At 38.6% G+C, this 14,390-nt stretch overlaps 1 protein-coding gene across 8 annotated transcripts in view; it reads left to right on the top strand.

Annotated features, from left to right (window-relative positions):
* The window catches only part of FRS2 (fibroblast growth factor receptor substrate 2), a 112,859-nt gene that overhangs the window by 79,156 nt on the left and 19,313 nt on the right, over positions 1–14,390 (top strand). For all 8 annotated transcript variants that reach the window (XM_023759472.1, XM_023759469.1, XM_023759465.1 and 5 more), the window contains one exon: positions 11,406–11,500. The gene's annotated coding sequence lies outside the window, so the exon portion shown is untranslated. The remainder of the gene's footprint in view (positions 1–11,405; positions 11,501–14,390) is intronic.

Here is a 14,390-nt window from a genome sequence, read left to right as displayed (position 1 = left end):
GGTAAGTAATTTTGGTTGTAGGTTCTTGGTATTCATCACTTTGAATATTTCTTGCCACTCGCTTCTGGCCTGCAAAGTTTCTGTTGAGAAATCAGCTGACAGTCATATGAGTACTCCCTTGTAGGTAACTGACTGTTTTTCTCTTGTTGCTTTTAAGATTCTCTCTTTGTCTTTTGCCCTTGGCATTGTAATTATGATGTGTCTTGGTGTGGTCCTCTTTGGATTCCTTTTGTTTGGGGTTCTCTGCGCTTCCTGGAGTTGTAAGTCCATTTCTTTCACCAGGAAGGGGAAGTTTTCTGTCATTATTTCTTTAAATAGGTTTTCAATATCTTGCTCTCTCTCTTCTTCTAACACCCCTATAAATCGGATGTTGGTACGCTTGAAGTTGTCCCAGAGGCTCCTTACACTATCTTCATATTTTTGTGTTCTTTTTTCGTTTTGCTTTTCTGGTTGGGTGTTTTTTGCTTCTTCATATTTCAAATCTTTGGCTTGATTCTTGGGATCCTCTAGTCGGCTGTTGGATCTCTGTATATTATTCTTTATTTCAGTCAGTGTATGCTTAATTTCTAATTGGTCCTTTTTCATATCCTTGAGGGTCTCGCTATATTTCTCGGAGGTTTCTAGAATATTCTTGAGTAACCTTATAACCGTGGTTTTGAACTCTATATCCAGTAGTTTGCTTTCCTTCATTTCTTTCATCTGTGACCTGTTTCTTTGTCTCTGCATTTTGACTGTTTCCCTGTGTTGATAGAGTGGCTTTGTGTGCTAGGTGTCCTATAGGGCCGAGTGGCTCAGCCTCCCCAATTACCTGAGGTGGAAACTCTTGGTGCACCCCTTTGTGGGCTGAGTGCACAGTCTTGTTGTAGTTAAGCCTTGATTGCTGTTAGTATCACTGGGAGAAATTGACCTGCAAGCCAATTGGCTGTGAGGACCAGCTGTGTCTACAATGGGAGAACTTCTGTGCTGGAGACACCCTTATATGGGGCAGGTCTTTGGCGCTCACTGAGTCTGCCTCCTGAGTGTGTCCCTTATGGATGTGAAGAGTTGTAATCTGGATGGTCTCACTCTGACCACTGGGTAGACTGGCTCTTGTGATCTCCAAGGAGGTGCAAAGTCATCCACTGCCTGAGGCTACCCAGCAGGAGCTACAGAGAGATCTGCAGATTCCTCCTCTTTGTTTGGGGTTTGGAGGTGCCCAGATAAGGCCCAGCTGTGAAGTAATGTAGGCTGCTGATGAGCCTTAGGCCTTCTTTTGGAAGCTCTGGGGTTTTCTGACCCAGCTACAGTTTGACAGGTTTTTAGGTGGAGAAAGGCCAGGCCATTCGTGTGCAAAAGCCTCTGCGCACAGCTTGGGTGGGGTTGTAAATTGGGTGGGGCGGGGTCTCAGGGAATCAGCAGGGCAGAGCAAACCGCAATGGCTGCCAGTCTGCTTTGCCTTGGAGAGGTCCCGGTGTCTGTGTTCCATGGCCCTGTGCAGGAACAATGAACGCTGCAAGCACCTCTGCGAGAAAGCCGCCTCTGCGAGAAAGCCGCCCTTGGGTTCCAGCCTGTTGCCAGACAGTCCAGTTTCTCTCCGTATGAGTCTGGGTCCCCAAATTCTTGACCAGAACTTGAGTTCAGAGCAGTAGGGAGCTTGTATCTTCAACAGCATACCCAGCTGCCAGCCCCTGTCGAGCGTGCCTCTGTATCTCCACACTTCCACACCTCTGCATCTCCTACCGCTTTTCTCTTTTTTCTTTTTTCAATGTGCTTTTCTCTTTCCTTCTAGTTGTAGAATTTCCACTCAGCCAGCCTTCCCGTGGTTCTGGATGATACTTGTTTTGTCTTTTAGTTGTAGTTTTAATGTGGTTGTGCGCAGCAGCAAGTTCAGGTGTTTACCTATTCCGCCATCTTGATTCAGTCCCACGCTTTTATTATTATAGATGAAAAATCCTTAGCAGTGTTAAGAATAAGTCTAAAACTATTGCGTATCAGTATAAAAAAGACCTACCTGATAATTTAAAAACAATGCAGCCAGACCATTGACACAAAGAACAGGAATCGAATGCCATTCTCTTGATTGTTTTAATGTAATTAAACATGACAGTTATCTGTGCCCAAAATTTAGAGTTATATTGCTAAGCTTTTAACTATAGATATTCTATCCTGGCTGTATTTGAACAGAACTACTGCAGTAAAGGTCAAATTCACCCTCAATGCTAGTGAACTGAAAGAGCAAATATACCTTCCTGAGCACCAAATTTATAATCACCCTTATGAATAGAGTTCAGTGTTCTCTTTGCTTGTCAGTCTGCAAGAATTGGAATAATTTAGGATAGTTTTACTAAATGTATTAATGTAACTCTTGTTATGAGGATGGTGCTTAAGTTTTAGGATTCTATGCTTATAGTGCAAAAGGCTTCTTTGTGATACTAGAGACAGGATTTTGCTGTTAGTGACAATATAATAATGCCTTGTTTTTTAAACTCTGTATTTTTCTAAATGTCTTCATAGCCAGAATTTATTTCGTCTTCACAATACCTCTGTGAAATAGATGTCCTAATCTTATAAATGAAGAAATTGAGGCACAAAAAGGTTGACCAACTGCCAAAGGCATATAACATTGTTTTAAAATAGGTCATCATTAGTTCAGTCGCTAACATTTACTAACTGCTTACCATATACTAGGCACTATTTTAAGGTTTTTACATGTATTAATTATTAAGGGTAAGTTCTGGATTTAATTCTGGCTCTTCTGCTTATTAGCTATTGACCATGGGAAAGCTACCTAACTTCTTCAAGCCTTGGTTTCCTCATTTGGAACAAGGAAATAATGATAGTGCCTACCTCATAGGGTGGTTGTATGGGTTGAGATAATCCAAATGAATGTGTCTGTCATATAGTGAGGGCTTTAAAATCAGTGTACTATTGAAAAATAAGGTGTTATTAAACAGTATTTAGTGTAAGTTTTAGCTTCTTGATGATTATCCTGTTAAAATCATTGTATTTTTCTTGAGTAATATAATCATAGTATATGCAGCTATATATATACCTATTTTATAGAAAAACATCCATGTTACAACAAGATCATAGCTTCATATAGTGGCTATAGTTACCGCTTCCCTTTTACTATTTCCCAATAACCTTTTGACTCTAAACCTTCCATTAGTGGGAAGAAACCAAAGAGAGTTAAGAAGTCATGGAGAGTATCTAAGGTATCCATGTTCCAAAATCAATGGCAGGACACCTTCAGTCCATTGGGTTATGTTCATTCCAGAAGTACTATGGTATGTCAGTTATTTGGAACCCAAACATATCTTCATGTAGAAAGTATCCTTTTAAATGAGGTACATGAATTCTTTTAATCCCTGATACAACTGACATGGTGGATATTTGCACTGAAAAACAGTAAAAACAAGCAAAAACACAATACATTGGCAGTGCCAATAATCAAAGTAATTAAAACAACAAACTGAATATATATTGATCCTTACAAAGAGGTCTGGAGAGGATTCTGTGAAGATGGTGGAGTAGCAAGCATCCAGAATCTATCTCCCCTGCACTGGCAGAACCTGCTGTAATTATTCTAGAACTCTGGAGCTATTGGGGATTTGTAGCTTTTAGGAGAAAAGCCTTAGATGTAAATTGCACTTAATTTTGATCAATTTCAACTTTTAACATAGTAGCAGCTACCCATCATCTACTCCCAGCTCTGTACATCTTATATACAGCTTATAGGACCCAGGGAGGTCCAAAGGTCCCTCTCCAAATATCAGGAATCTGTGCGTGATTATTGCTTTTGATAGTAGAGGAGCAGACCAAGAGATGGGCAACCATTGTGTTGTGCCTCCCCATTGTTGCAAGCCCCTTCCCCTCCAGCTGAAATGACTTCCAGGATATTTAAAGAGCTAGTACCCTCTTTTGCTTCATTCATTTTTCTCCTTTTCCCCTTTTTGGGAGCCAGAAATTAAAGACTATGACATTGCATATACAGGAAAAATTAGAAAGTGACCACGTGCACCCAAGGAAAGGCTCAGAAAAGACCTGAGAACACCTTAGGTTTACACCTCAGGCTAACAGTTGGTGCAGAGATAGTCTGTAACTGTCAAAAACAAACAAACAAACAAAAACCCTAAATAATTATTAGATTCAAATGTTCAGTTTTTAACAACAACAAAAATCACAAAGCATGCAAAGAAATAAGAAAGTATGGCTCATTCAAAGGGGGAAAATCAATAAAAACCACTGGTGAAAAAGACCTGATTGCAGATATATTACACAAAAGCTTTAAAACAACTCTCTTAAAGATGTTCAGAGCACTAAAGGAAGATGTGGAAAAAGTCAAGAAAACTATGCATGAATAAAAGGAATATCAATGAAGAAATAGAAAACATAAGAAGCAACCAAATAGAAATTCTGGATCTGAAAAGTACAATAACTGTAATGAAAAACTGAGTAGAAGGATTCAAAGTCTTATGTGAGCAGACAGAACAACAAATCAGCAAAGTTGAAGATAGGACAATGGAAATTATTCAGTCTGAGGAACAGATTGAAGAAAAATGAACAGAGCTTAAGGGATCTGTGGGACACCATCAAGTGGTCTAACACATATTGTGGGAGTTCGAGAAGGGGAAGAGAGAGAGAAAGGGGCACAGAAAATATAGAAGTAGATGAATATAAACACCTAAGGAGCTCATTGTACCTCAAGTAAGATTACCCAACAGAAACCCTCACCAAGACACATTATAATCCAGCTTACATTACAAAAACCGAAGACAGGACTCTTGAAAGCAGCAAGAGGGAAGCAAATTATTGTTGTTGTACATACAAGGAATCCTCAATAAGATCATTACCAAACTGCTCATCAGAAACTTTGGAGGCTAGGCAGAAGTAGACATATATATTGAAAATGCTAAAAGACTCGTGAAAAAATTGTCAACCAAGGATCCTGTATCTGAAAATCTGTCCTTCAAAAATGAGGGAGGGAGAAAGGAAAACATTACCAGATAATCAAAAGCTGCAGTTTATTACCACTAGACCTGCCATTAAGAAATGCATTTTCTAAGAAAGGGAGTCCTGCAAGGTGATACAAAAGGACATTCTAACTGGAAGCCATGTGGAGAAATAAAGATCTCACTCACAAGGGGAATTCTAAAAGCTAGTACTATTATAACAGATTTGTAACTGCACTTTTTGTTTTCTGATTTAGTATTTGAGGGGCTACTACATTTAAAGAAAAAACTTATCTGAAAGCTAGTATTTTAACTTTGGTTCGCAACTCTTTATTTTCTATATCGTTTAAGAAACAAATAATTTAAAAGAATTGTTTATTTTTCCGGGTGCACTGTATAGAGGTGTAGTTTTGTGACATCAATAACTGAAAGGAGTGAGGACAGCTGTTAAAGGAGCAGAGTTTTTGTATATTATTGATGTCAGGCTGGTATAAATTCAAATTGGACTGGTATAACTTCAGGATGCAAAATGTAATCCTCATGGCAACTACACAGAAAATAGCTATAGACCATATACAAGACTCAAAATACTTAAATCAGAAATGAAAGTGGGGACATCACTACTGATTCTGCCAAAGTAAAAATGATTGTAAGAATACTATGAACATTTGTACACTAACAAATTAAATAACCTAGATGAAGCAGACAAATTTCTAGAAACAAAAGCTACCAAGAATAAACCACAAATGAAATAGGAAATCTGAACAAAGCTATAACTAGTAAAGAGATTAAATGAGTAATCAAAAATCTTTTGATTAGAAAAACCCCTGGCTTTACTGGTGAATTCTTCTAAACATTTAAAAAATTCATATCAGTTCTCAAACTTTTCCAAAAAATTAAAGATGAAGGAACACTTCGTTAATTTATTCTGTGAAGCCAGCATTACCCTGATACCAAAGCCAGATAAAGAAACCATAAGGAAAATACAGACCAACATCCCTTATGAACACTGATTCAAAACTCCTCAACAAAATACTAGCAAACTAAGTTCAGCCAAAGTGTGATTTGTTCTTGCAATGCAAGGATTTACAACATATAAAAATTAGTCAATATAATACACATTAACAGAAGGAAGATAAAAAAAAACACATGATCATCTCAATTGGTACAGAAAAAAAATTTTTGACAAAATTCAACACCTTTTTATAAAAACACTAAATAGCTAGGAATAGAAGGAAACTACCTCGACATAATTGAAGCTATATATGAAAAACCCACAGTGAATATCATACTCAATAGTGAAAGACTGAAAGCTTTTCCTCTAAGATCAGGAACAAGTCAAGGATGCCCACTTTCACCACTTTTCTTCAACATTGCACTGTTCAGTTCTATCCAGAGCAATTAGGCAAGAAAAGGATGCCCACTTTCACCACTTTTATTCAACATTGCACTGTTCAATTCTATCCAGAGCAATTAGGCAAGAAAAATAAATAGAAGGTGTCCAAACTGGAACAGAGTAAGTAAAATTAATCTTTGTTTGCAGATGACAAAATTTTCTATTTAGAGAACCCTAAAGATTTCACAAAAAAGTCTTAGAACTAATAAATGAGTTCAGCAAAGTAGCAGGATACAAACTCAACATGCAAAAATTAGTTACATTTACATACACAAGCAATGAACAATCTGAAAAGGAAATTACAAAAACAAATTTAATATGGAATCTCAAGGAACTCCAAATAGCCAAAATAATCTTGAAAAGGAAGAACAAGACTGGATAACTTACACTTCTGATTTCAAAACTTACTACAAAGCCACAATAATCAAAACAGTGTGATACTGGCATAAAGATAGAATTGTAGATCAATGGAATAGAGTAAAGAACCCAGAAATAAGCCCTCACATGACCAAAAAACTCATGTTCAAAAATGTTTTGACAAGAGTGCCAAGACAATTCAATGGAGAAAAGGGCAGTCTTTTCAACAAATGGTGTTGAGAAAACTGGTATCTACATGCAAAAGAATGAACTTTGACTCTTATCTAATATCATACATGAAAATTAACTGAAAATGAATCACAGATGTAAATATAAGACATGAAACAATAAAATTCTTAGAAGAAAACATAGGCCAAAAGCTTTACAACATTGGATTTGGCAGTGCTTTCTTGGATATGACACTAGAAGCACAGGTAACAAAAGCAAAAACAGGCAAATTTGACTTCCTGAAAAATAAAAATATTTGTGCATCAAAAGACACTGTCAACAGCTCCGGCAAGGTAGCTCAGTTGGTTAGAACATCACCCCAATACACCAAAGTTGTGGGTTCAATTCCAAGTTGGAGCATATACAAGAATCAACCAATGAATGCATAAATAAGTGGAACAACAAATTGATGACTGTCTTTCCTCTCAAATCAATAAATAAAAATTAAAAAAAGAAACAGAGTGATTGAGAGCAACCCACAGAATGGGAGAAAATATTTGCAAATTATCTACATATATAAAAGGCTAAGTGACCAGCCAGTAGGTATGACACGCACTGACCACCAGGAGGCAGATGCTCAACACAGGAACTGCCAAGCTATGGTGACTTGGCAGCAGCGGTTCTTGGTTGACGCACCCTGGAATCAGAGAGGAGGGAGCCTGATTCCTCGTGGGGTGCACGATTCCACCTTTGGCCGTAGGTTATGTTGTTGCTGGGGCACCGTCAGCCCCAAATCTGGTTTACTGCTAAGCTGCAGTGACCGCAGATGTCCTTCGAGCCACTGCACCGCCCCAAGTGCAGCCAGCCAGGGAGGGACCCTGGGAGGTTGGCTCCAGGGCGTGTCCGGCCCGTCTTGCCCAGTCCCGCCCTGCCCGTCACCTTGTAATTAATTTCCTTTCAATGTGCATGAATCCGTGCACCGGGCTACTAGTATCTATATATATATAAAGAGGTAATATGCTAATTGGTCCTAACGGTGTCACAGTCACGACCGCTAAGGAGGGGCTGCCTGTGTGTGTGCAGCGGGGCGTTGCTCCCGGAGACAGGGTGGAAGCAGGGTGGCGCCCGGAGGAGGCCCATGCCCGGGAGGGCAAGGTGAGAGCCTGTAGTGCCCCCCTCACCAGTCCTTTGCCACCCACCACTCACATTCAGAGCGCCCCGCTGCTCACCTGCCTGGGGAAGGAGCACAGTGCAGCAGGCGGGAGGTTTCCATTCTCTCCTCCGGAGCCATGACCGGGAAGAGCCACCGCATTGCCCTGGAGACAGGGTATAAGCAGGGAGGCACCCGGGGAAGGCGGGACCAGCCCGAGGCAACTCAAGGGACTGACGGCGGGGCTTGAAGTGGCCAGAGAAGGCCAGAGGGGTCAGGGGGCTAGCCCAGGCGCCCTGGAGCTCTCCGTGGAGAGGTTTGGGTGTCAAGGCAGGGCAGCGGGTGGGTGGGTGGGCCGCTCGAATTTCACGCACTGTGCTCCTAGTATTTGATAAAGGTCAATATCCAGTATATATAAAGGACTTCTAAAACTCAGTCATAGAAAAACAAGCAACCTGGTTAAAAAATGGACCAAGGTCTTAAATAGACATTTCTCCAAAGGAGATAACAAATGGCTAATAAGCACATGTAAAGATGCTCAACATCACTAATCATTAGGGAAAGGCAAATCAAAAAACTACTGTGAAATGCCACCTCACACTCATTAGGATGGCTGATACAAAAAAACAACAACCAGAAAACAACAAATGTTAGTAAGGATGTGAAGAAATTGGAACCCTTGTGCTCTGCTGGTGGGAATGTAAATCAGTATGACGGTTTCTCAAAAAATTATGAATAGAATTACCATGTGGTCTAATTAATAACATTACCCAGAAGCAATACTACTTCTGGGTCTGTATCCAAAAGAATTGAAAACAGGGTCTCCAAGACATATATGTACATCCGTGTTTATAGCAGCATTATTCACAGTAGCCAAAAGGTGGATAAATGTCTAACAACAGATGAATGGATAAGCAAAGTTTGGTATATACATAAATGAAATATTAATCAGCCTTAAAAAAGAAAGAAATTCAGACACCTTATACAACATGAATGAATTTTTAGGACATTATATTAAGTTAAGTAAAGCAGGCACAGAGATAAATACTGTATGATCTTTTATATGAGGTATCTACTAGTAGAGTAGTCAAACTTAATAGTACAAATAAAAAGAATGGCAGTCGCCTGGGGAAGTGAGTTGTTTAATGGGTAGAAATTCAATGTTGCAAGATGAAGTAGTTCTGGACATTGGTTGTACAACAATATTGAATATATTTAACAGTCCTGAAATGTATACTTAAAAGTGGGAAAGATGGCAAATTTTATGTTATGGGTATTTTACTACAATTAAAAAAATTTGGAAAAAGAAAGAAAAAAGAGATTTGAAGGTTAGATAGAATAAAGTTTCCAGAGATTCTAATGGAGGCTTTTTAGTATTTTCAGGAGCTTTATAGGTTGGTACACTGGTTCTTTAACCCTTTGTGGTCGTATTAAATTTGGACATGGGTGTCGTACTGGTCAGAATTAATTTCCATTGAAAGAGCAGTGATACATAACATGCAAGATTATGAAGGATAAACAAGATTTATTAATGTTTTATTTCAAGACTTAGGACTCTTCCTTAATACAGGGTTAAATATGGATCACTCTCTTTGTCTGAATTATATTTACTATGTTTAAACTCATTTCAGGATGGGGGTTATGGGGTGTTTATAAGTGGAATAAATAAAAAGAGGAAGACAGGTTTTCCTGAGTTGATTGGCTAAACTTTTCTTAAAAGAGAGAAATAGACAAACTATGTATTTTATATAAAAGCATGGATTATGGTAGAATTAGCAGGACAGTTTTACAATCCAGAGACAAAACATGATGTGTGTTAAGTTTATGGTGAAAAGAAGGGTGTGCTAAGGAAGAGACTCTAGGGTGCTGCCGCCTCCCGCCCGCCCCTCCCCCCCCCCCCCAAATGAGGGGTGTGAGCAAATACCTGGCTGAGCTGATTATAGATGTGAGCCTGAAATCCAGAATTGAAGTTTTTGATTGAGTATGGGTTCATGGTTTTGGAAATGTTCATTTTGGTTATCAGTCATATTCTTTTAACTCTAGATAATATATATTAAAATGAGACAATTCACAAACCTCTAACGTAATGCCTGATTACAGTATAGCAGTAAATGTTAGTGCCTGTGTTTGAGTGAGTTTAATTTTTTTCTGTGCTATAACAACTGAATAAATGCCCTGGCTGCTGTGGCTCAGTTGGTTGAAGCATCGTCCTGTTCATCGAAAGATTGCAGGCTCAGTTCCTGTTCAGGGCACATACCTAGATTGCAGGTTTGGTCTCCCTCCAGTTGTCCATAAGAGAGGCAGCCAATCAATATTTCTTACATCCATATTTTTCTCTCTCTCTCTCTCTCTCTCTCTCTCTCTCTCTCTCTCTCTCTCTCTTTCTCTCTCTCTCCCCCCGACTCCCTCTGCCTCTCTCCCCTTCTCCCTCCTTCCCTCCCTCCCTCCCTCTTCCTCTAAAAAAAAAAAAAATTTAAAAAAGTGAGTAAATTCACCAGAAAAATTTCAAAAGTGTATTGAAATCTCTTGAAACTCTAGATTGTAATTGATTTCTATAACTTATATTGTCCTGTGACTCTGGCATGTTTGTTCATGTGGACTGTTTAGTGATGACTGACTCTGATTTTGTTCTGGGGGCTTCTCATAGAATAGGAAGATGCAGAGGAGGGATTCTAAAGAGAGCCACTGATTGCTCTTTGGAAGAGTGATGATGAGTTTTTAGAAAAGTGACTGGAGGTAGAGAATTAGCCTGCCACTGGCTAAAATAGGGTTTTAGAACTGGAAAGGAATATTAGAGGTGATTTAGTTTACTGCTCATTTTATGGCTGAGGAGGTAAGGATAGAGAAGTGGGTTATCCAAAGTCATAGCTATAGTGGAAAAGCCAGAATCAATGGCTTCTAAAAGCCCTGATATTTCCAAACATAGAACTCAAACTATTACATTTTTACTTTCTCTTTTAAGAAATTATAACATCTACACATCATATTTTAAAAATATATCTTATCTATTAAATGATTTTTAGCCCTAGCCGGTTTGACTCAGTGGATAGAGCGTCAGCCTGCAGACTGAAGGGTCCCGGGTTTGATTCCGGTCAAGGGCACATACCTAGGTTGCAGGCTCAATCCCTGGCCCTCATCAGGGCATCTGCAGGAGGCAACCAATCGATATGTCTCTTTCACATCGATGTTTCTCTCTCTGTGTCTCTCCCCCTCCCTTCTACTCACTTTAAAAAAAAGTATTGGAAAAATATCCTCGGGTGAGGATTAACAACAAAAAAGTAATTTTAAATCAAATTTTAGATATTTTGAGTTTAAATAGATAATTTGAACTAGCAGTGTTGCCAGAAATCTCATAAGAAAAATTATTGTTTTAAAAGAAATAAAAAATTCTCCTCTCTTTTAGGTTAAGTCATCAAATGAAGAAAACATGGTGTTCTGAAGTATGATTAAACTCCTGCGGCTGCAGCAAAGGTTAAGCATATTCATGGCCAGATCTAGGTGAGTTGAAGTTTATCTTAAAAAAAAAAAAAAAATCGCCGAACCGGTTTGGCTCAGTGGATAGAGTGTCGGCCTGCGGAGTGAAGGGTCCCAGGTTCGATTCCGGTCAAGGGCATGTATCTTGGTTGCGGGCACATCCCCACTGGGGGGCGTGCAGGAGGCAGCTGATCGATCTCTCTCATCGAAGTTTCTAACTCTCTATCCCTCTCCCTTCTTCTCTGTAAAAAATCAATAAAATATATTAAAAAACAAAAAAAATCTCCATAGCTGGTTTGGCTCAGTGGATAGAGCATCGGCCTGTGGACTGAAAGGTCCTGGGTTTGATTCCGGTCAAGGGCACATGCCCAGGTTTCAGGCTCAGTCCCCAGTAGGGGGCGTGCAGGAAGCAGCCAATCAAGGATTCTGTCTCATCATTGATGTTGCTCTCTCTCTCCCTCTCCCTTCCTCTCTGAAATCAATAAAAATATATTTTAAAAAATAGCATTAAAAAATCATTAAGTCTACAAATTATATTTTTAAACAAGAAATTTGATGTTTTCTTTTTTTATAAATTTAAATTTTTCAATTATAGTTTACTTTCACTAATATTTTATATTGGTTTCAGATGTACAGCATAGTGGTTCAATACTCACATACTTTACAAAGTGTCCTCCAGATATTTCCAGTATCCAACTGGCACCATACATAGTTATTACAGTATTATCGACTATATTTCTTATGCTGTAATTTATATCCCTGTGACTGTTTTGTAACTACCAGTTTGTACTTCTTAATCCCCTTCACCTCTTTCTCCTAGTCCCCCCCAACCTCCCTCCCTTCTGGCAACCACCAGTCCATTCTCTGTGTCTATGAGTCTGTTTCAATTTTATTTGTTCATTTATTTTGTTCTTTAGATACCACATATAAGGGAGATCATATGGTATTTGTCTTTCTCTGACTAATTTATTGAGCATAATAGCCTCAAGGTCCATCCATGCTGTTGCAAATGGTGAGATTTCATTCTTTTTATGGCTGAGTAATATTCCATTTTATATATATGTACCACAGCTTTTGTATCTACAATATATCAATTTGTCTGTTGATGGGCAGTTGAATTACTGCCACATCTTGGCTATCATAAATAATGCTACAGTAAACATAGGGATGCATATATTTTTTCAAATTAGTGATTTGGGGTTTTTTTTAGATAAATCTCCAGAAGAGAAATCACTGGGTCATAGGGCAATTTCCTTTTTCTTTTTTTGAGAAAACTTCATACTGTTTTCCATAGTGGCTGCAGCAATCTGCATTCCCACCAACAGGGCACTAGTGTTCCCTTATCTCCACATCCTCGTCAGCACTTGTCATTTGTGCATTTATTGATGATGGCTATTCTGACAGGTGTGAGATGATATCTCATTGTGGTTTTAATAGCATTTCTCTGATGGTTAGTGATGTTGAGCATCTTTTCATATGTCTATTGGCCTTCTGTATATCCTCTTTAGAGATGAGTCTATTCAGGTCCTCTGCCCAATTTTAATTGGATTGTTTGTTTTTTAGATGTTGAATAGTATTAATTTTTTATAAAATTTGGATATTAATCCTTATCAGATGTTCTCCAATTTAATAGGTTGTCTTTTTGTTTTATTGATGGTTCCCTTGCTGTGAAAAATTTTTTAGTTTGGTTTAGTCCCATTTGTTTATTTTTTTTGTTTGTTTCCCTTGCCAAAGGAGAAATATCAGAAAAAATATTGCTAAGAGAAATGTTTGAGATTTTACTATGTGTTCTTCTAAGATTTTTATGATTTCAAGTCTTACATTTCAGTCTTTAATCCATTTTGAGTTTATTTTTGTACATGGTGTAAGAAGGAGGTCTGATTACATTTTTTTGCATGTATCTGTCCAGTTTTCCCAACACCATTTATTGAATACACTATCTTTACCCCATTGTATGTTCTTGTCTCCTTTGTCAAATATTAATTGACCATATAGTCATGGGTTAATTTTTTGGTTCTCTCTTGTGTACCATTGATCTGCATGTCTGTTTTGATTACTATGGCCTTATATTATAGTTTGATATCAGGTGGTGTGATATCTCCAACTTTGTTCTTCTTTCTCAATATTGCTGAGGCTTTTCAGATTTTTTTATGGTTTCGTATTTTCAGATTATTTGTTCTAGTTCTTTGAAATATGCCATTGGTATTTTGATAGGAATTTTGTTTGCTTATAGATTGTTTGGAGTGGTATGGACATTTTAATGACATTAATTCTTCCTATCTGTGAACATGGTATATGCTTCCATTTATTTTATTTTATTCAATTTTTTTCTTCAGTGTATTACCATTTTTTTTGAGGACAGGTCTTTTACCGCCTTGGTTAAATTTATTCCATGGTATTTTACTTATTTTTGATGCAGTATAAATGGGATTGCTCTTTTAGTTTCTCTTTCTGATAGTTCACTATCTACACTAATAAAAGAGAAACATGGTAATTAGCGTACGACCGCTACCCTTCCCATTGGCTAATCAGCATATCCTTATGCAAATTAACTGTCAGCCAAGATGGCGGCCGGCAGCCATGCACTGAAGCGAGCAGGGAGGCTTGCTTGCTCCAGTGACAGCGGACTCCAACGTTCCCCACCTGACTTGCCGGCCTCTCAGCTGCAACTCTAAGCAACTATGTTGCAAATATAGAAGCTAAACAAAACCCCAGAAACCGGCTTTCAGTCAGCCGGCTTCAGCCAGCCAGACCGCAACATTGTATCAAATACAGAAGGTAAAGGCCAGAAACCTCCTTTCAGCAGCAAGGCCTCAGAGCTAAAGCTGGCCCAGAATAGAAAAAAAAAAAGAAAAAAAGGAGCAGTTGGGAGCTTCAGTCACCCGCCAGCCTGAAAATGGCCCTCAGCCCCTCA

The sequence above is a fragment of the Myotis lucifugus genome, unplaced genomic scaffold (genome assembly GCF_000147115.1).
Source record: "Myotis lucifugus unplaced genomic scaffold, Myoluc2.0 scaffold_156, whole genome shotgun sequence".
NCBI classification, from domain to species: Eukaryota; Metazoa; Chordata; class Mammalia; order Chiroptera; family Vespertilionidae; genus Myotis; species Myotis lucifugus.
Note: the sequence above shows the minus strand (reverse complement) of the source record. Positions and strands in the feature narration are given on the sequence as shown.